At 54.0% G+C, this 21,856-nt stretch overlaps 2 pseudogenes; both read left to right on the plus strand.

Moving 5' to 3' along the window:
* Nucleotides 1-9,397: 9,397 nt before the first annotated feature.
* LOC136391740 (serine/threonine-protein phosphatase 2A regulatory subunit B'' subunit beta-like) lies at nucleotides 9,398-11,168 on the plus strand (annotated as a pseudogene).
* Nucleotides 11,169-11,425: 257 nt separating this feature from the next.
* On the plus strand, nucleotides 11,426-20,592 carry LOC136391741 (putative GTP-binding protein 6; annotated as a pseudogene).
* Nucleotides 20,593-21,856: the final 1,264 nt, after the last annotated feature.

Here is a 21,856-nt window from a genome sequence, read left to right on the forward strand (position 1 = left end):
TATATTGTGTTATATTGTGTTATATTACGTTATATTACGTTACATTATGTTATATTAATTATTTTATTTTTATTTCTTATTTTTAGTTCTCTTTGTGTATCTGCAGAGTCTGAATGGATTTCTGGGGCTGTCAACCCTAAAAATGGGTTCAGGCCCTGGCCGGTTGGCTCAGCGGTAGAGCATCGGCCTGGCGTGCGGGGGACCCTGGTTCGATTCCCGGCCAGGGCACATAGGAGAAGCGCCCATTTGCTTCTCCACCCCCCGCCCTCCTTCCTCTCTGTCTCTTCCCCTCCCGCAGCCAAGGCTCCATTGGAGCAAAGATGGCCCGGGCGCTGGGGATGGCTCCTTGGCCTCTGCCCCAGGCGCTAGAGTGGCTCTGGTCGCGGCAGAGCGACGCCCCGGAGGGGCAGAGCATCGCCTCCTGGTGGGCAGAGCATCGCCCCTGGTGGGCGTGCCGGGTGGATCCCGGTCGGGCGCATGCGGGAGTCTGACTGTCTCTCCCCCCGTTTCCAGCTTCAGAGAAAAAAAAAAAAGGGTTCAAGTGTGCTGTGTGTCTGGGTTGAGGTCTGAGGGAGTTTTATTTCCCCAGTCACCTCAAACCCTCTCAGGTGTCTCGGAGGCCTATGACACCCACCATCTAGTGACGGTCGAGTGGGAAATCCCCGTGGGGCCTCCTCAGTGCTGGGTTGGGGACAACAACAACGCTGCCTGTGGCTCTAGCCCTGGGTGGCCTGGCCCCGAATTCACCCCTCTTTCTCTCCCCATCTGCAGCTCTCTCCAGTGGTTGACTAAACTCTCCCCGGCCTCCGAGTCTGCACCCCGTGCCTCCCGGAAACAGAGTGCTCTCAGACATGTGCGGGGCTGGGGCCAGAGTGTGTGTGTGTGTGTGTGTGTGTGTGTGTGTGTGTGTGTGTGTGTGTGCATGTGTGCGCGTGTGTGTGTGTGTTGGAGGGGCAGCGGGGCCCAGCTCTTCTCCCGTCTTTTTGTTCACCGACTGTCACCAGGCGGGCCTTGTAGACCCAAAATAGGGTCCCAGCTTCCCTCGAGCAAGGGTCCCCAAACTACTGTCCGCGGGCAGCATGCGGCCCCCTGAGGCCATTTATTCATCCCCTGTCGCACTTCCGGAAGGGGCACCAACATCTCATTAGCCAAAAGCAGGCCCATAGTTCCCATTGAAATCCTGGTCAGTTTGTTGATTTAAATTTACTTGTTCTTTATTTTAAATATTGTATTTTTCCTGTTTCTTTTAATTATTTTTATTTATTTATTCATTTTAGAAGGGAGAGAGAGAGAGAGAGAGAGAGAGAGAGAGAAAACAACAGAGAGAGAAGGGGGGAGGAGCAGGAAGCTTCAACTCACATATGTGCCTTGACTGGGCAAGCCCACGCTTTCGAACCGGCAGCCTGAGCATTCCAGGTCGATGCTTTTATCCACTGTGCCACCACAGGTCAGGCCCGTTTTGTTTTTTTTTTTACTTTAAAATAAGATATGTGCAGTGTGCATAGGGATTTGTTCATAGTTTTTTTTTATAAGTCTGGCCCTCCAATGGTCTAAGGGACAGTGAACTGGCCCCCTGTTTAAATAGTTTGGGGACCCCTGCTCTAGAGTCTGCTTGTCTTTGCCACGGGCACTTGGTCTTCTCACTCACGTGAATTGTCTCTCATGCGTTCGTTCTGTCCGCCTGACCTTTTGGCCTGTGGGCTTCTGGAGGGCGGGGATTGGAACTGTGGGAAGGCTGACGGAGGGGCTGTCATGAATCATGGCAGGGGCGGGGGTGGCATGCGAGGTATTACAAGAAGCTTCTCTAATAAACAGCAATGTTCTAATCTAGACAATAACCTAAAAACGTATCTTTCTGACTTTGAAGTAGGCTCCATGTTCTTTAAAAGGACAAAAAGAGCACGAAGTTCAAAAGAAAATATGTGCTCTGGTCATAGAGCTCAGTTGGCTAGGGTATCGATTCATATTTTTAAGGAAAAAAAATTAGAGTGGAGAAGAATGAATTGTATTTATAAAAGTTTTTTTTTATTATTTTTTTATTTTTTGTATTTTTCTGAAACTGGAAATGGGGAGAGACAGTCAGACAGACTCCCGCATGCGCCCGACCGGGATCCACCCGGCACGCCCACCAGGGGCGATGCTCTGCCCCTCCGGGGCGTCGCTCTGCCGTGACCAAAGCCACTGTAGCGCCTGGGGCAGAGGCCAAGGAGCCATCCCCAGCGCCCGGGCCATCCTTGCTCCAATGGAGCCTTGGCTGTGGGAGGGGAAGAGAGAGACAGAGAGGAAGGAGGGGGTAGGGGTGGAGAAGCAAATGGGCACTTCTCTTATGTGCCCTGGCCGGGAATTGAACCCGGGTCCCCCGCACGCCAGGCCGACCGCTCTACCGCTGAGCCAACCGGCCAGGGCCATAAAAAAATTTAAAAGCAGGAGAGAGAGAGAGAGATATGTTTGTCTTGAAGAGTTTTTTTTTTGTGTGTGTGTGTGTTTTCCCTGGGGATTGGAGTGGTCCTAGGACCAAAACAACTGGACACCACACATCTCCACTGTGGTGGCTCAGCCAGAGAGCTCTCCGGTGCCAAGCAATCAACAAAACCCAGCACAAGTTTAGCTTAGATTCTTCACATTCTACTCTTCAATACCTCCATACAGGGAATGATCACCAAGCAGCTGAGAGACACATCAAAATGAAACAGAAAATAACTAACAAGAAACAAACTGTGAGGAAAAATGAAAAATTGAAAACCATGCTCATCAATACCCTCAAAGAGAGGAGAGATATGAAATCCAGAAAATAGGATGCAATTAAAAAGCTAGGATACAAGAAAGAGCTCTTAAGAACAGCAACTATGACAGCAGAAAAACTAAATAGAATCATAGGAAGTAGAGACAGTGGAAAACGGCAACAAAATTAAAGCACAAAATCTTTTTCAACAGAGAATGAAACCAGAGGATATGTGTGAGAGGGCTAACATGTGAATAAAGAGAGTTCCAGAAATAGAAATCAGAAAAAAAGAACCAGTAGAAAGAAATGATCAAAATAAAAATATAAAATAACGCAAGAACCTGAACAGGCAGTGGCACAGTAGATGGAGCATCGGACTGGGACACAGAGGACCCAGGTTCCACATCTTGAGGCCACCAGTTTGAGCACAAGGTCGCTAGCTCGAGCGAGTGTGGGATCATTGACGTGACCCTATGGTCGCTGGCTTGAGCGAGGAGTCACTCACTGGGCTGGATCCCCCCAGTCAAGGCACATATAAGGAAGCAATCGATGAACATCCTTGGTGCTGCATCAACAAAGAATTGATGCTTCTCCTCTCACTACCCTTCTGTCTGTCTTTCCCTGTTTCTGTCTCTGTCTGTCTCTGACACACACACACACAAACACACACACACGCACACACACACACACACAGTTAGAGAGATAATGCTAGAAAATGTCTCCAAACAGAAGGATCAGAAGGGGCCAGAAGGTTAATCTAATGGGTAAGAATAACATAGACTATGCCAAGGCACATGATTGTGGCATTTCAGTAGACAAAAGACCAAGGAAAGCTCCTGAAAACTTCTCGGAGTTGAAGAAAAGGCCACATAACAAGAGATTAAAAATCAAAACACCACCAGAGTTCTCAGCAGCTATGCAGGAAACCACAAACGATGTCATGACTTGTTTAAAATTCTGCGAGACCCACAGAGCTTCCAGTCAAGATGGCAGCATGGGTAACACAGTACTCACAACTTCTCACAATCATATGAAAATTAAAACTAGACTGCAGGACCACCATCATTCAGAATGACCTAAAGTCTAGTCGAACAGAGTTCTATAACCAAGGCTATTAAAAAAGGAGTCACATCAAGACTGGTAAGAGGGGTAAAGCTGTGGGATGGGGATGTTCCCACACCCATATTTGGTGGATAACAATCAGGACGTGTTTCTCTACTGCAGAGGTCCTCCTTGAGGAGTGATGGGTCCCAAACCCTCACTAGGCTCCCCAGCCCAGTGTTCTAGTGCCAGGAAGAGAAGTCCTCACAACTCCAGGCTTTAGAAAAAACAGTGGAGATGGAGACCAAAGGAAATGAAGGACTGCTGGAGTCCCAAGAGTGAGTTTTTCTAAAGGGCCACACACAAACTAACTTGGACTCACTCACTCACTCACTCACTCTGGGCTCCAGCATTGGGGCAGTAGCTTAAAAATCTCCAGGGCAATATGAGAGGAACTGAGCTGAGCTGTCTGGCATCAGAGTGGACGCTGGAGAGACAGCTTTCTACCAGACAGAAGAGCTGACAGAGACCGCTGTTTCCTTTCTGACCTCTCCCCCAGAGAGAGGCAGGCAGGCAGGCAGGCGCCATATCTGAGTTCCCATCCTCCTAGTTATTACTGTTTGTTCCTTCCTGATTATACCCTGAGACCCCACCTCAACCAATTTATAAGCCCACCCAAGCTGTCTCCAGTGGCTTTTCCATAAAAATGGCTTGTCTTAGCTTAGCCTTCAGACTTTCCTAAAATCCCTCAAATAAGCTGCATCTGGGATCAGTGTACCTAGTGTGGCGTGTGGGGGTGGGGGTGGGGTGGCGCTGTGTTGTGGGTGTTACGGTGGGGAGAGGGTGTCCCCTGGTGGTCAGCCCCGGTGCTTTGGCCCCAGGCGGAAAAACCATCCACCAAACACAGGTCTCTGTATAAAGCCTTCGTGGAAGTGGGTGGGGATGGAGGCCTGGAGCGGGAGCGGAGGGGGGGTGCGGGGGGACGGGGAGGGCGAGGGGCGGAAAGCGGCGGAAGGTGGTGGGGGACTACTAGGAGTTGATGCTTCCCGCTTCTTCACTCCTGCCCTCCCTCCCTCCCTCCCTCTAGTCTCCCAAATTCATAAATCAACATCTGTAAACATATATTAAATAATTAAAAGACAGAAAGAATAAAGTCGATTGAAACCTCCATTAAAAGGAGAAGAGGAAAGGAAAACAGGAAAGCAAGAAAAAAAAAGAAGTAAATCATTCGTTTGTCCCTGGCCGCTTCTCTTCCCTCCCCCTCTCCCTCTTTTCTCTACCTCCCTCACAGCCGGCGGCTGGATTGGTTCCAGCATTCGCGTCCCCGTCCCCCCCCCCCCCCGCCCCATCCCCCCTCCTAGTCGCCGCCCCCCTCCTAGTCGCCGCCGGGTGTTGCCGGGTAGGGGTGGGGATGGTTAAAGGACCATACTCTCTGGTCCCCGCGACGTTTGGAGTATTGGATGGACGCTCACCCACCCCCGTAGAAACTGAAAGAAATGGAGCCGTGAGTGTTTGGGCTGATGGGCATTGGTGTGGCAGTTTCGGCCTACGTGGTGGAACGAGTTCTGTTGCGTATGGCAGAAGGGTAGGCGGTGTTCTGTTTCTTTTTATTTTTAAAAAAATTTTTTTTTCTGAAGCTAGAAACCGGGAGAGACAGTCAGACAGACTCCTGCATGCGCCCGACCGGGATCCACCCGGCACGCCCACCAGGGGGCGACGCTCTGCCGAGATCAGAGCCACTGTAGCGCCTGGGGCAGAGGCCAAGGAGCCATCCCCAGCGCCCGGGCCATCTTTGCTCCAATGGAGCCTCGGTTGCGGGAGGGGAAGAGAGAGACAGAGAGGAAGGAGAAGGGGAGGGGTGGAGAAGCAAATGGGCGCTTCTCCTGTGTGCCCTGGCCGGGAATCGAACCCGGGACTTCTACACGCCAGGCCGACGCTCTACCGCTGAGCCAACCGGCCAGGGACTGTTTCTGTGGCGTAGTTGTGTTTGTCAGTTCTGGGTGCTTTGACCACTGTGTTAGGAAAGGTAAGTGACTTAGGCCAGGGTGTGTGTCCACCAACACCAAAATTCGGTTCACGTGACTGTCGTAGGAACGGAACTCGTCTGTCTCGTTGAGATTTTACGGACCAGTGGGCCTTGTCCCGCGACCACGACCGAGCTCGGTCCTCCTGGACGCTGGAGGGGCGCCCCTGCGTCCCGCTCGGCGCTCTGGATCTGTCCCGATGACGGTGACTGTCCGCGCCGGTTGTCGGGTGCCACCTGGTGGCCGCTTTTATTGTCCCTTCCCTTCCTGAGCGATGAAGGGAGCAGGATGTGGCCGCGGTGGCCGCGGTGGCCGCCGTCGACTTCCAGCCTTCCGCCGGCGCTGGTGGCGCGTCGGCGGCCCGCTTGTTCGCTGGAGGTTGAACTCGCGGGACTGAGTTGGAAGGGGTGGATGGCGACGCCGACGCCACCGCCGCCGCCGCTATCGCCACCGTCACCGCCACCGTTACCGCCACCGCCTGGCGGCGACGCTCGTTGCTGCACGCGCAGGTCGACCGGCACTCTGCGGCGCTCCTCGCTCGGCGGGGACCGGTCCGGGGCCGCAGCAATGGGAACGCGCGAGTGTGGCTCGCATCGGTGCGACGCGGCGCCTGTGGGCCGGGCGCCGTGAGGAAGGGTTGTGTTCTTGGTGGTGTGTTCCCGCCCTGACCCTTTTTTGTCTCCCCTTCCCTACCCTTCTCGTCCTGCTTCGGAGGTGCTGGCCGACGTGGGTGTATCGGGTGGCCCCTCTGGGGCGCCGTGCACGGGACGCGTTCGGTCGCTCCTGCGGTCCTTTGGTGTGAAGTCGCCTGCCTCAGCTAAATTTCTCTGTCTCGATCCGGAGACGGCCGCCCCATGCCTGCGCGGTTGGACGGCCAGGGTTGTGCACGGACAGGACGCGTGCCCGCGTAGGTCCCGGTCGCCGTCCTCGACCCTCGGGACCATCGGCAAGGGCCGTGCGTGCGTGGAGGAACGTGGAGGTCCAGCCGGGTAGGGAAAGCGGGCTCGTGATGGGTCCCGGGTTTGGGACCCGACGGTTCCCCACCGCTTCCACCAAGTCCAGGCAAGGAGTCCGGGACAGCAGCGGGCCGTCCTGCGAGCGGTCGCCGTCGTGATTGCTCCCGCGGGCTTTGTTTTTTCAACTCCCCCCTCTCCCCCCCGTCCTGAAAGGGCGCGGGTCCAGCGAGCGGCACTTGGAGGGTGCGTCCCGCCCCTCCCCCTTAGCTGCAGCGTGACCGCGGTCCTCTGTTCCGCCAGATTTCTAGGGTCGACCAGTTGGTCCCCCACGGGCCGTTCTCGATTGCGATGGGATAGGGTTGGGTGGCAGGTGGCTCCGCTCAGGTCCCGGGGGCCCGCGAGATTACGCCTATAGCACCCTGTCACCGGAAAGGGTTGTTGTTCAGCCTAAGCTTGGCATAGTGTGTCACGAGATAAACGCTGAGATGTTGCTTGTGTGTGGTTGGCAAGAGTGAACCGTGGGGTTCTGAGTCTTTGGGCGTGACGCATGTTCTCTCCCCTTTCCTACAACACGGGGGGAGGAGCTTCATTTGGCTGCGACCCTGCAACCTTGCGACCCGGTTTCTGGGCTCCTGTCTCCCCGTCTGCACGAGAACCGAGTTTGTGTGTTTGCGCTGCTGTGCCAGCCTGAGTGCATGTTCTCTGGTGCCTCCGCGGGGCTGCGCTTGGCTCTCTCTGGTGCGGCGGCACCTGGAGTGGTGGTTGTGGCGTTGGGGAAGGCGGGGTGGGTATGTCGTCCCGCCGCCCTGCGTGCTCCCCAGCCACAGAAGGGTCTTAACCCTGACCCTCTCGCAGCCTGGTGGCCGCGGCGTTTCCCTGCCGCGTGGGCCACGGGGCGCGAGGTGTGGGGGTTAGTGTTCTGCTACCCCACTCCCGGCAGTGCGTGGAGGGAAGCGTTGCTCGCTTTATCGGTTTGTGGGTTTTAAAGGTTATTTGGTGAGGTGTGGCGGGGAAAAGCCACTGGTTCCCGTCCTGGTCTTCTCCTGGTGTTCTTCCCCCGGCGGGCTGCTGGGCGTGCGGGCGCCCCTGCTTCTGACTGATGTGGTGGCATAGTGCTCTCCTGGGCTAGATCTAAGCTGGGCATTCCTGGTGAATGGGTCCCTCTTCTCTCCTCGCCCTCCCTGGCTGACGGTGGTGTGGTGGCTGAGGAGAGAAGGAAAGGTGCGGAATCCGGCTGACCTCGGCCATCTCGCTTTCTCCGCATGGTGGCGTTGGGGGTGTGGTCTCCTGACGCACGGACACTGTCTGCTATAGGCCTCTCTGGCTATGTGTCTGTGAAGTCAGATTGGTTTTGTTTCATGTGGTTTTGTTTGATCTGGCTCTCCAGGGCCATTGTGACATGGGTACAGATGTGCCTAAGTCAACAGACGGTGGTCCTCTTGGTTCTGGAGGACTGAAGTCAGAGTTCAGGGGAGTGAAGCATCCTCACCAAGGAGTGTGGGAAGTTTGCAGATGATGCTGAACAGGACTGCAGATGGGGCTTTAATGTTCACCCTCCCCATCCCCACAGAACCAGGTGTCTGAGATCCAGGGGACTCAGGGCTATCTCTCTGGAGGCTCCAGGGAGGGTCCTCCTTCCTATTCCAACTCCTGGGGCTCCAGGCATCCCCAGGCTGGTGACCAACTTTCTGTCTCTGCTTCTGTTCCCATGTGGTTTCTCTTGTGTCCTGTCTCTTCTAAGGTCCCTGTCACTGGGTGCAGGGCCCCTTGACCCCAGGGTGACTTTGTCTCAGATCCTTCATTTAACCACATCTTTAGGATTCTAGTTCACATGGGACCTTGTTCACAGGTGTTTGAGGGTCAGGACATGAACATGGGCATGCATGTTTTTGCAAAACAGTCTCCAGCCTTGACACTGCCCACTCCCTCCCCACAGGAGTGGTCATCCTGCAGCAGGCTGAGCCAGGAAGGGGAGTGACTTTCCTGTTTTGTGAGCATAGTGCTTGCTACAAACTGAACTGTGCTCCTCAAAATTCCTGCATTTAAGTCCTATTCACAGGACCTCAGAATGGGGCTGTATGTGGAGAATGGGGTAGAACAAAGCAAGGTAGAATAAGGTTGCTTAGAGTGGGCTTGATGCCACAGGATGGGGTCTTTAAGGAGAGGTGAGGAACAAACACAGAGGGATGATTGTGTTGAGGACCCAGGCAGGACATGGCCATCTACACACCCAGGAGAGAGGTTTCAGAAAGACCCCAGCCCTGTGACAATTGGATCTCAGACTTCAGCTCTCGGGATAAGGGGAGAAAAACATCTCTTATCTGACCCCCCATCTGGGTCCTTGCTATAGGCACCAGCAAGCCCTACCTACTTCCCCTCTTGCTGGTTCCTTGCCTTATAGTTGAGATGCATTTGTGCTCTAGGCACAGCTGGGCCCTAAGGCTGTGGCTGCAACCTGTCTGTCCCCTCTGTGCCTCTGCTCCATCATGGGACCCTGGGTTAGTGTCAGCCCCTGGTACTGGAGACTAGGGCATGTGGGAGGCACATCCTGGTTTGCAGGGTTCCACCCTGACCTGGCCTTAGCTGCAGAGCTGCCTCTCAGCTCCCTGAGGGGTAGGGTGGCCCTGCACTCACAGAAGTCTCTCTTTGAAGCCATGTCCACCAGGAAGATTGTGAGAGTATCTTCTCCAGGGCCATGATGTGGTATGTCTCCACAGGCTGTGTCCCAGATGGGCTGAGGGTCTGTCCACATGTCCTGTTGTCTGCTCTATACCCTGACACAGGGACACAGCTATCACTGAGGAGACAAACACAGTTTTGTCACAGGGACTTAAGGGGGGGGACACTTTGTGAGGCCCTTAGTAAGGGGCACCCCAGTGGCCCTTGTTGGGCCCTGGTGTCTGAGTGATGCTGTAGATGGGGCAGCTGAGGGCTGTGAGGTGCTTTGCCTAGTCAGGCCCTAGCCACTGTCCTCCCTACCCTGTCCCCATGTCCCTGCAGCTTGGATGAGTGTGTGCTGTCCCTGGTGGATGCATGCACATCATATATGTTTTGCCTGCCCCTAGTGCAGGCTCTGTCCTCACCTGGGTGGGATGGCCTCCTGGGCCCTTTTCATGTTCTGAGCATGTGTCAGACACATGGTGCTGTGCCTTGGTTCTGAGGGCATGTCCCCCATGCAAGCACCCCTTGGCTGTGCTCCAGGTGTCTGTCCCCACAGGGAAGATCATGCTGCAGGACCTCAAGCACTGCAGGCTAGTCTATGTCTTTTGATGCCTTCAACACTGAGAAGTACCTGGACTGTGAGCAGAAGGAACAGGTTGTTGCTGCTTAGTGTGTGTGGCTGGGAGCCTGGGGCATGCTGGGTGCCAGGTGTCTGCAGCCTGTGATGTGTGCATGTCCTGTCCAGGAGACAGAGTGAAGGGCCTGAGCTGTTGGACCTGGGTGAAGTATGTGGCTGAGGAGTATGAAATTCTGGGGGTTGAGGAGGCTGCAGGGGGGGAGCCATGGGAGAATGGGTGAGTGGTGGGCAGGAGTGGGACAGGGACAGCAGGGAGTGTCTCATTGCTGTAGAGCACCCAGTACAGGGGCCACAGCTACCTGTGTTAAGAGGCCAAAGCTTGTGTGGCATTCATACTGGTCATGTGAGCCTTCACTTTGGCACAGTGCCTGGGCCCCAGGGTGGGTGTGGGCTCCCCTGTAAGTGGCCACCCAGGGGCTTGGGTGCAACAGGTCCACTCACATTGCTGCTGGCACTGCTTCCTGAGCAGTTTCCTCTAACTGCATGGATGTGTGCCATTTTGGTGCAGTTCCATCCCTGTTGTCCTGTGGGGGGGGGGTGTTTGTCATGCAGCCTCAGGCTTCCCTGACTGCATGCATGTCCCTCATGGGGTGCAGCATCTGTTCCTGTGTGTTCATCAGGGTTGTTCTCTGCACCATGGGTCTTGTTTTGGATGCAGAGGCCCTGGGTGGTGAGCTGAGCTGTGGGTGACAGTGGGGACATCCAGCCAGCAGAGCCAGCCTCTCCCCAGTGGGAGGCTTTACCTTGGAGCCTGAGATGGTTTTCATAGTGTTCTAATGTGTGGGTCACCCTGTGGGTGTCTAGTAGGTCTCCATCCATGACATGCAAAGGCTAGGCTTGTTTCCTGATCATTGGCCTGCTGTGCATGGTCTCACCATGGCCCTTGTGTGGCCTCATGAGCCCCCTTGTCCCCATCATGGAATCCCCCATGTATGCAGTGGCCAGTGCTCTCACTGCAAACCCTCCTTGCAGGTATGAGGTGGAGCTGAGCCCTGTGGACCAGAAGCTGAGTGCTGTGTGTATGCTGCTGGCCCAGAAGCCTTTCTTTGAGATCCCATCCTTTGTGGGCATGGTGGACCCGTACAACTTATGAGTGTAAGGAGGAGGATGAGCTGCAGCCCTTGTGACTGATGTCCTGGAGCCTGCAAACAAAGCTGTTTGCTGTTTTTGTGGTTGAGCTCTTGTACAGATAAGGAGGTGTGTTTGGGTGGAGTGGTGTTCTATTCTCTGTAGACACTGGTTGGGTGTGTTGTCAGCTGGACTGGTGGGCAGAGGACATGTGACCTAGGACACGGCTGGCTCCCTGCACATCAGACCTCCCTCAGCCCTTGGTCTGGCTTCTGAGCTGAGGTTGGGAGATGGACTGTGTCCTGGCCAGTGGGCCATGCTGGTGAGGAACCCACCTCTGCATGGGATGACCTGCCTGGACTGGGGCTTTGGAGCCATGGGCATGTCCTGCAGCCTTGTGTCTCCTTTTCTGCATGTGCCCCAGGCACAGGGCTGCCCCATGTTGGGTGCTCATGGGAACATTTCCTCTTATGTGTACAAAACATGTAAAGTTAGTTTTTGCTTTATAGAGCGATTTAAAAAATGTCTTATGAAATCTCTTATTTGCAAATATAAATGTTAAGCGTTCTCAGCCTCAGGCTCTCCTCAGCCAGCCATGCCCCATGGCCCCACACAGGCATGTGGACCTTCTTTCCTTGTCCTCCCTCCCTGCCTCTTGGGGCTCTGTGCCCCCTTCCCATGCTGGTGGTGTAGACACTGCCTGTCAGGAGCAAAAACAAGTAACCTGGAGTCACCCCATGCCTCAGCCTGGGTGGGTGTCACCCCAGGACAAGCCTGCAGAGCAGTGTGGCCATGAGGTGCTCATCATATGGCATGCTGACAGACCACCTGTTCCAGCAGTTGTGACCCCACAGATACTGGCCCTAAACCTTTGCCAGGAGGTTCCCAGCCCCAGGAACAGATGGAGGCATGTGTGAGGTCTGCATAGTCCAAGCCCCACTGTGAAAGGCCCTCACAGGCCACTGATTCAGGCCATGGGAGCCACAAGACTGGGCCATGTCCCCTGAAGGAGTCCTCAGGGCACCTGCCACAGTCCAGAGCCTCTATGGGCTCTGTTGTCTGGGGGTCACCTGTGTTTCTGTCCCACCCTGCAGAGCCTGGGCAGAAGCCATCCCCAGAGCTGCAGAGATACCCTGTGTTTTCTGCACCTCCTAAAATAGATAGGGACATGTCATGTGTTTCCTTGGGGCGTACAAAATGCAAGTACACTTGACCACGACGTCTTGGCTGGACCTTCCACTAAGACCAAGTCAGCATGCTAAGTGAGGTCCCCAAGACTGTAAACCACATAATACATAATGAAGGACACAGGTGACCCTTAACTCATTACCATCTTGCTCTAGGGTACAGACCTTTCCAAACCAGATACTTTTTTTAAAAAATGACTTTTAGAGGGGGAGAGGAAGAGGCAGATGGGATGGAGCTTGACAACCTCTGCAGTTATAAGGAAGAATGCTCTAACCAATGAACCATCCAGCCAGGCCGCAGGCCCTGGGAGTTTTGAATGTGCGCGCTCTCCCCTAGACAGTTTGAAATTGTCGGCAGAGGGAAGAAAGTGACTCAAGTTGGGACCTCGCGAGCTTTGCGTGGACCCACCCACCCACGTGCCTGTGCTCCGGGAGCAGCAGGGGCAACAGACGCACGAGGGGCCCGGCCGGGCGGCCCAGTGGGTAAAGAGCCCAGCCGGTGCAGAGGTCACAGGTTCAGTCCCTGGTCTCGCAGCGTGCAGGAGAAGCAATCACGAACAATGGGGGCTTAGATGGACAGGTTACAGCGCCCAGCCGGTCTCATCCACCGGAGGCCGGGGCGGGGGGCGGGACGCCGCCAGAGGAGGAAGCGCGCGCCCAGGTCTGCGGTCTGAGCCCGCCCGCGCTCTGGTGCGTCCTGCCGGGGATTGGACACACTGAAAAAGAACGCGAGCACCGCGGGCACAGCCTAACCCGTATGCAACACGTGACGCTGCACGGCCAATGGGCGGTGCGCACGGAAGCCCGCCCCATGGCGTTCGGCAGGACGTGGGATGTGGACCTTGTGGGCCGCCGTCCGCCCGGGAGCCTGGCTTTCTCGCGTGGCCCGCAGCAGCTCCGTTGTAAAGGTCGCCCCGTTGCCGCCTCCGTGTCCCCGGCGCGCGCTCGCCGCCTTCGGCCCCGGCGCTCCGCAGGGCCTGCAGGGGCGCGGCCGGGGCCCACGTGCAGATGACCGGAGAAGTCAAGGAGGAGAAACTGCTGCGCCGGGAACCGCTGCTGCCGGCCAGGGCGCAACGCGAGTGTATGGTGCACCCCGAGGTCAAGAGGAACCTGCGAAGCCTCAGTTGACTCGGTGACCCGCGGGGCGGCGGGCGGGGCTTCTGCGCTGGGGCGGGGTTTTGTGGCTGGAGCTTCGTCGGGAGTGGCGGAGCTTGGGCTAGGGGCGGGGCTCCAGGGAAGGAAGCCGGCGAGAGTGGGCGGGGGCTTCGTGTGCTAGATCTGTACGCTGAGACTCCTGAGGGCGGGGGTATCTAGTGGGAGTAGGATCCGAGGGGCAGGGCCTTGGGGGGCTTAAGTGAACTCCGTCCACACTGGCCCCTGGATCTCTGGAAGCTTCCGTCACCAAGGACGCATCGCTCCCCAAAGCTGAGTGGCAGGTGGCAGAGGTGAAAGCTCTGGTCCACACGCTGGACAGCTGGTCTGTGGTGGAGACGATGGTGGTGCCGATCAAAGCGCCGGACAGGAAGCTTGTTTTTGGCAATGGGACTTTGGAGCACCTGACAGCTGGGTCCCGTGTGCGTGTCCCTGTCCTTCCTGCCGAGGGGGGTCAGTGAGCACAACGCCGCCCGTGGGACCGAGGGGACCAGCAGGTCAAGCACAGGCTGCTGCTTGTCACGACTTAAGGAGAACACGTCTGACGTCACAAGGGCCTCCACGTGATGGAGCCTCCTGGTGCGTTGAAAGTGGGCTGCCCCCAGCCCTGCCTTCCCTCCTGGCCCCCTTCAACACCTACTGGGACCCCTGACAGTCACACCCCTCACTGTTTTGGGCTCACAGTTCACAGCAGCGAGCGGCAGGCGACTCCTTGCTGCCTGTTGGTGTCTCCATGAGTCTTATGTGCATTCATTCCCCGTGGGGTCAGTCACGTCACCTTCGTGGTTGTGGGACCTACGTGCTTGAACTTGGACCCTGGGCTTCCCCTCAATCCCAGTCCATGCCCCAGCTGTCCCAAACACCTTGCTCAGAGAGTCCAGGGACATGGCCAAAGTGCAGGTCAGCTTCCCAGGAGGAGCAGAGGACACAGTGTTTGGGACAGGTGCCTGCCTTGGCCACTTTGGCAGTGGGTGTGCGCGAGGGGAAGGCGCACTGCAGGACTTCAGAAAAACACAAAATACAACATGGAGAAAAGATAGGTACAGGGGATTCCCAGCCTCTAGGACTGAGAGGCCAGATCTTTGCAGCCTCTTTGTGTTTATTCATGTCTTTGGTTACCAATCAAGTTAGAGCCTGGAGCAAATTAGCCTAGAATGGGTTCATATGCGGAGAAAGGCAATTGTCCAATACCTTTTAGGTATGAAGGAAAAGGCTGTGTAAGGATCAGTGCTTCCTTTATTAAACAGTCTTGTTGATGCTCGCTGGGGTGGCGTTCTGCCCCCCAGGACTTGGCGGTCTCAGGGCTGCAGTCTCCATCCGTTTTCCTTCAGGTCCTCTCACTTTTGAGGTCCAGTGATGGGGATGGGCTCCCAGTGCTGGTCGTTGGACACACTGCACTTCTAGAAAGAATTGGAGGCTGCCTGGGGCATGCAGGTGTTTGGTTCACGGTGGTCCTGCACATTTTCTGCTGCAATGCCTGGACCAAGGAGGCATGGCTGCAGGTGGCCCTGGATGAGTTCCCTGTGCTCAAGTATGGCAACAGCACCAGGTGTCACAACAGATAACCCCCTTCTTGTTTTCCCACGTCTGACTGTTGCTCTGGGGTGGTAAAGGATGGAACATGGCTGGCTGCACTCCTGGATGGCACAGCATGTCGGATACCTGCTGGGGCTTATCCCTCCATGAGGAATGTCACCCCATGTGGGACTTCATTCCCAGACAGCATCACCCTGTGTGGGACCCAGTTTCCTGACTTAGTGAAGGCCCATGCAGGAGAGGACCCCAGTGCACTGGTCCTGTCCATCTGCAAACCCCACCCAGTGTCCTTCCCTCACCCTCGCATGTGACATGGTGCCCCTGCTTTGTGCTACCTGATGAATGGCCTCTGCATCTTCTACCGTCTACTGTGGTTGCCCTGTTTGCATGACAGGTCCTGCCTGAAAGACAGGATTTCCCACTTGGATTGATGTGGAGGGAGCTCTAGCTACATCATGGGGTCAGGTAAGTGTCCAAGGTCTCACCAAATGTTGGGAAGGGGGTAGGTTGTGGCAGCCATGTTAAGGAAGGGGCAGTGTCCCTGAACAGTCTTGACAGGGCAAGGGCTGTGTGTGGGCCTCATCTGCGGTTGCATCCCACAAGTTAGGGGTCCAGGTAGTCCTGGGAGCCTGTAACAGACCACAGTTCTTGCATTAAAGCATCAAAGATTCACTCTCCCTTTGTCCTGGAGAGCAAATGTTTGCGTTCCAGGGGTCCCCAGGGCTGTGCTTCTCCTAGAGCAGGGGTCCCCAAACTACGGCCCGTGGGCTGCATGCGGCCCCCTGAGGCCATTTATCTGGCCCCCATCGCACTTCTGGAAGGGGCACCTCTTTTACTGGTGGTCAGTGAGAGGAGCATAGTCCCCATTGAAATACTGGTCAGTTTGTTGATTTAAATTTACTTGTTAAGATTTCTATTTTAAATTCTGTCATTTGGCTCCAAGGCTTTCCAATATGTTAAATCTTTTCTCCATAGATTTTTCCACATCTATTTGTGTTACCTCTCTATCTTTTGTATCCATAATATTCTATTTCCTTTTTCTTATTGGCATCTGAAGGTGGTCTTGTTGATAGTGTTAATTAGAATCAATAAAAAAAAAAAAAAAAAGGAAAACACTCCACAAAAAAAGTAATTTATTATTTCCTCCTTTTTTCTTCTCTTCCCCTCCTCTCACCTCCTTAGGGAAATATCGTGATGACCTGTGAATTATATTATGCTAAATGGAACAAAAACTGCTGCCTATAATGCAGGGCCTGATTTGGGGTGAAGAGTTCAAGGGGCAAAAAAGGGAGTAGGGACCTACTACTGCAAAAAAAAAAAAAAGAAAATCTTAGACAAGCATAAAATGATTTGCTTGTAAGTGATGGTCGACTAAGAGATATAATGAGAGGGATAAGAGGAAAACAGAAAAAAGGAGAGAAAAAACAATAAAGAAGAAAAAAATAAGTAAAAATCTGTTGTATTAAGTGGAGCGAAGACTTTATAAATACAATGGAGACTTTGGGTTGGGAGGAATGCTAGTGAGTTAAAAAGCAATGTAAAAAGTGCCCAAAATGCCACAAAAACAAAGGAAAACCAAGAACAAAAGCAGAAGAAAAAAAAAAACCCCAAAAAAACTTGAGTCCCAAATTAAATAATTTGTTCGTGATTGAGGCTTAAATGGGAGGAAAAATAAAAGGAGAAAAGAAATGAATAGAAAGGAAAAAAAGAAACAAAGGAAGAAAAAAAGGAAAGGAAAAAAAAAAAAACAAAAGGGGAGAGTGAGAGTTAAGGGTTTTGGAGTGTAACCCTAAAGGAGAGTTAGGATGAAGAAAAGAAATAAAATGTACCACTCATGGGTAGTGTAGTTCAAGAAAAGGGTAGCATAAGATGGGCAGAGAGTAAAAGGACTGAGGTGGAAGAAATAGAAATAATAATAAAGACAATAAGATAGAAGAAAGAAACAACGAAGAATTAGTGTCTGTGGATTTTTCTTGATTTTGAGAGGTTAACTTCTTCCTTTTTCTTTTCTCTCCCTCTTCCTGGTCGGTGACTCTGTACCCCAGGTTCTGCCCCTGTGTCACTCTTAGGTAGGGATTTGCAGTTGATGGGATTCTATGGCAATGTCATATAAATTGGCTTTAGTCTCGCTGGTAGTCAAGGCTTGTTGGCGTTTGCAGAGTCCAACAAAGAGAGTTTGCTTTCCTGGAGTCTCTTTCCTAGTCTCCCCTTCCTGAATTAGCAGCCTGGTGATCCACCTATGAGGCTGCCACTGCTTCTGTCTGGGGAGTAAGAGGCTCTAAGAGCTGGGAAATCCCCACTCTATCCTCACTCAGCGCAAGGCTCTGGGTAAGTGTAAAGCCAGTAGGCAGGGCCAGGGCTACCATCACAGCAGCCTGGCTCATGCAGGTTCGCATTGGATTCGGACAGTCGGTAAAGAAACAGCGGAGCCAAAAACTGATGGGCCATAGTCTTTAATTCTAGCTTGCACCCGGCGGGCAAGTAAAAATACACACTGGGCTCCAAAACCCAGTCACATTCAGTGCTCACAAAGCTACGACTTATCAGAGTTTCCTAGAATCAAAGGTTTCTAGCTCACCAGCCTTATTCACCTCTGTTCCCCATCTCCTTCCTTATCCCAGATACAAACTCTACACAAACTGGCATCTCACTCAGCACTCCGCCATCTTGGCTGCTTCTGGCCTCCACGTGGCCTTTCTCTGCTCTCCTCTGCTCTCTCTTCTAATGATAATCTCAGGAACCAAGAGCACCAACTCCCGTTCCATCCCCACTTTATATTGTAGCTTCACAACCTCTAATCCAATATACAAAGTAGGGAAGTCCCTAATACAGTCATTTCTCTGAGGCATTATTGGATTGTACCACCCCACAGCAAAAAGGGTGGGAAAGGCTTAATCCCAAAACCAAGCCTCAGGCTATAACGATTCTCAACACACATTAATATCACCTGGGCTACGGCCTCACGTGGGCAGCAGAGCCATCTTTAACAAAGTGAGCATAATACATTTTATCTGCCCAACAGTAAGGCTCTGGCAGTCAGAGCCTCCAGCGTAATCAGGTGGGGCTGGGAGTCAATTGTCAAGGTGACTGTTCAGCGCCTATCATTCAGTTGGATCACTCAACCCAGGCTTTCCACACTTGGTAGCCTGTTTTGGCTGGGAAGAAGAAGCACTAGTCACTGCTTGCTGTATAGATCTTAATATCTGCCAAGTCCCTTTTGTTAGGTATATCCCTGAATATGTTGCCCCCGCCCCTTTTAGCGAAAGGCACTGAAAAATATCACGCCTCGTCTTGGATCGCTGAACTGGGAGAGATCTTATCAATTAGAGCCCCGTGGGTGCGTAGATTTCGTGGGTTAAGCTAATTTCAGTGATTGGATCAGCAGCTGTGCTCCAGAAAGTATTTCAGGCTGCCTTCGTGCCCCTCCCCCCAACGCTTGATTGTTAGCTTGATTGTTAGCTTGAATGGCTGGGTGAGGTGCCCCGCCCATGGAGAGAATCTCCCGACTAGGAAAGACAGCCTTGGAGAAACTCCCGGACCGAGGCACGGGGCGCGCGCGGTTTTTCAGGGCGGGTGGCCGAAGACTCTCTGGACCGCGGCACGGGGGCGCGGCTTCTCAGGGCACGCGGCAGCGGCCGCCAGTACCCAGGCTGCCGCTCCCCGAGTGTGGGCGGGCAGTTGCACGCGTGGGTTGACTCACCACAGGTGTACTCCCTCCTCGGCAACAGTCCTTTTGCTTTCAGTGTGTGTGTGGAACTCTGGAATGCTCCGAGGATAAATTTTTCTGTTTCTAGTTGATAAATTTGTTGAGATTTTGGGGAGATCTGTCGGACGCGCTGCTCATGGCGCCCTTTCCATGACGTCACTCAATTTACTTCTTTATTTTAAATATTGTGTTGGTTCCCGTTTTTTTTTTTTCCTTTAAAATGTGTGCATAGGGATTTGTTCATAGTTTTTTTTCTAGTCCGGCCCTCCAATGGTCTGAGTGACAGTGATCTGGCCCCCTGTGTAAAAAGTTTGGGGACCCCTGCCCTAGAGGCTCCAGGAAGGGTCCTTCTGCCTCTCCCAGCTCCTGGGGCCCCAGGCATCCCTCAGCTGGTGGCCACCTCCCTCCCATCTCTGTGTCCATCCCCATGTGGCTTCTGCTGTTTTTGTCTGTCTTTTCTAAGGTCCCTGTCACTGGGTGCAGGGCCCTCCTGACCCAGGATGCCTCATCTCAGACCCTCTACCTTATCTCATCTGCACAGACCCAGTTTTCCAATTAGGTACCACTCACAGATGCTGGGGTCAGGATGTGTAACACCTTAGAGGTGCCACTTGGCTCCCTGGGGATGTCAGGGGGTGTTCTGAGGCTGTTACTTCCTGCAGAGTGAGGGGGGCCCAGGTGGGGGAAGTTGGGGGCGATGCTGCCTTTTGCTGGACAAAGCTATGTGTCAGACAAGGTGTTGGGTGATGTCCATGAGCACCCTGCCCACATCCCCGTGGGGGCCTGTTATGCAGCAGTCACTCAAGTTGCTCCTCTTTGCTCCCTGACCCGCCCCTTGGGTGTTTCTAGGAGTCATGTAGCTGCAGCAGTGTCTCATGAGGGAGGAGATGAAAATTTGGAAGGCCCTGGAGCAGCTGCGGGTGAAACGGCAGCTCTTGGGGCAGCAGTGCCAGCAGTGGGAATTCCCGGTGGTCTCCGTGGTGGGCTACACCAACAGTGGTGAGCGGGTGATGCGTTAGATGTGGGGGCCTCTGTGCTGGGCTGGTGGTCACCAAGGCCACCGGAGGGCAGGAGCAGACTGATTGTGAGCTGAGTGCCCCGTGCTTGTCAGGCCCACAGCAGCGGTCACATAGAGGTATGTTTGCAGAGTTCCCAAGAGCAGGATGAATGCCCTCACCGATGTGTTTGAATTTGGAGAACACATTTTAAGTCAAGCAGACACACTTGCAGATGACAGAAGCATTTGGGTCGTATGAAGCGGGGCATCATGGTGTGCTGTGGGGTTCATCGGGCCATATGCTAACAATCCTTAGGTACAGTCAGAACCCTGGGTGTCCTGGAGGGGCCCTGAGCCCTGCAGTCTCGGGCCCCATTGGTAAATAGGCAGCACCCCTGTTCTCTCCTGTTACTCAGCATCTGCCGAGCACTCGGAGGTTCAGCCCCTCCATGGGGTTCAGTCAGCTCCCCACCCTCAAGGAGTTGTGGCCTGTGTGCAGAAGAGGGTGACTTCCCTCAAAACCCAAGCTGAGGGTTCTAGGCCTAAAGAGGCATAACATACACATACAAACTGCTACCTCCCAGGTCAAACCTCACCACAAGGACTTGTGCCCGCTGTGTTGCCCCTGTGGACATGGGGGACATGGGGGGGCCTTCCTGCAGTGAGTGTCCTTGTACCATCCAGGGAAAACCACGCTCATCAAGGCTGTGATGGGAGACGCTGCTGCCCAGCCATGGGAACAGCTCTTTGTGACACTGGATGTCACGGCCCACACAGGGTCATTGCCATCCGGCATGATGGTCATCTACATGGACACCATTGGCTTTCTGTTCCAGCTGCCCCACAGCCTGATTGAGTCCTCCGCCATGCTGGAGGATGTGGCCCACTCAGTGAGCATGCACTGATCAGGGTCAGGCCCTCAAACATGAAAACAGTGGACATCAGGTTACCTCCCACAGGATGGGACACAGCCAGGGAGGACAAGACATTCTCGCTGTTGTCCCGGGATACATAAGGTCAAGAGAAGGACAGTGAAATCTGAACAACTCTGGGGTGTGGTTATGAGAACGTCCCACAGCAGCCCCAGGCTGTGAGAGTGATTTTGGACGCACAGCATGAGTGGTTGAGGCCACATCTCAAATGCCTTTGCCAGTTTTCTGAAAATAGAAAACTTTTGAAGTAAAACATTCTTAGAACTTAAGTTCTAGCTCTCCCCCCCAAAGATCCCACAAGTGAATACCGCACACACATATAAATGGTACCTTTTCCAGTGGAAACTCACAGCTGGCTTTTTACCAAGTTTTGCATAATGAAGCAACCTGTCAAGTGCTGTGAGGTAAAAGGCACTGTTTAAAATATGAAATGAAGGCAAATTCTAGGATTTCCGAGAAGGATGGAGCAGCCCCAAGCTTTGCATGCAACACTGCTCTGGTGGGGTGGGGGGCAGGACCCGCTGTGGGGTCTTGGGAACCTTGCCCTCTGTCCCATCTGGCCCTGGGGACTATGGGACAGCAAGGTCATCGTGTGGGGCTGAGAGGGGCCCCTCATCCTGACCACGTGTCCCATCTGGTCCTCAGGATCTGATTGTGGAGTGGGGGTGTGGGTGGTGGTGGTGGTGGGGGGTTGGAGAACAGCATAGGATCTACCACAGGGCCAAGGGGGAGGGGTCTTTCCCTCTCTCACAGAAAGCAGTGAAAAAGAAAGAAAGCAGTGAAGGGTTTTCTTGCAGACTTGCACCCACTGGGACAGGGTCGTTGGTGAAGTTGTCCCAGACCCACAGCATGTGTCATGAGCAGAGGGGTGTGTGTGATCTGTCCTCACACCGTGGAGTGCTGGTGTTCTGTGTTACTCTGTGAGGCTCAGACCGCCAGATAGGCCAGGCCCATCATGCCCCCCTCCACCCTCAAACCTGTTTCTTCCCAAACCTTCCCACCCCTGGCCACCTGGCCTGGCAGTGCTGGGAAACTAGGTTTGGAAAGGTGTAGACCTTCTCCTCTCGGGTGTCCACATCTCCACCCTCAGGACCTAAGCTATTCACCTGAATGGGCAGGTGGACTTTGCAGATCGGATCCAGGTGGACCTTGAGACGTGTGAGTCTGCGTTCCCCGGGTTTCCCTGGTGCCACTACCCGGGTCCTAACAGAGGGAAGAAGCAAGGCCAGGGTCAGAG

Source organism: Saccopteryx leptura, chromosome 2 (genome assembly GCF_036850995.1).
Source record: "Saccopteryx leptura isolate mSacLep1 chromosome 2, mSacLep1_pri_phased_curated, whole genome shotgun sequence".
NCBI lineage: Eukaryota > Metazoa > Chordata > Mammalia > Chiroptera > Emballonuridae > Saccopteryx > Saccopteryx leptura.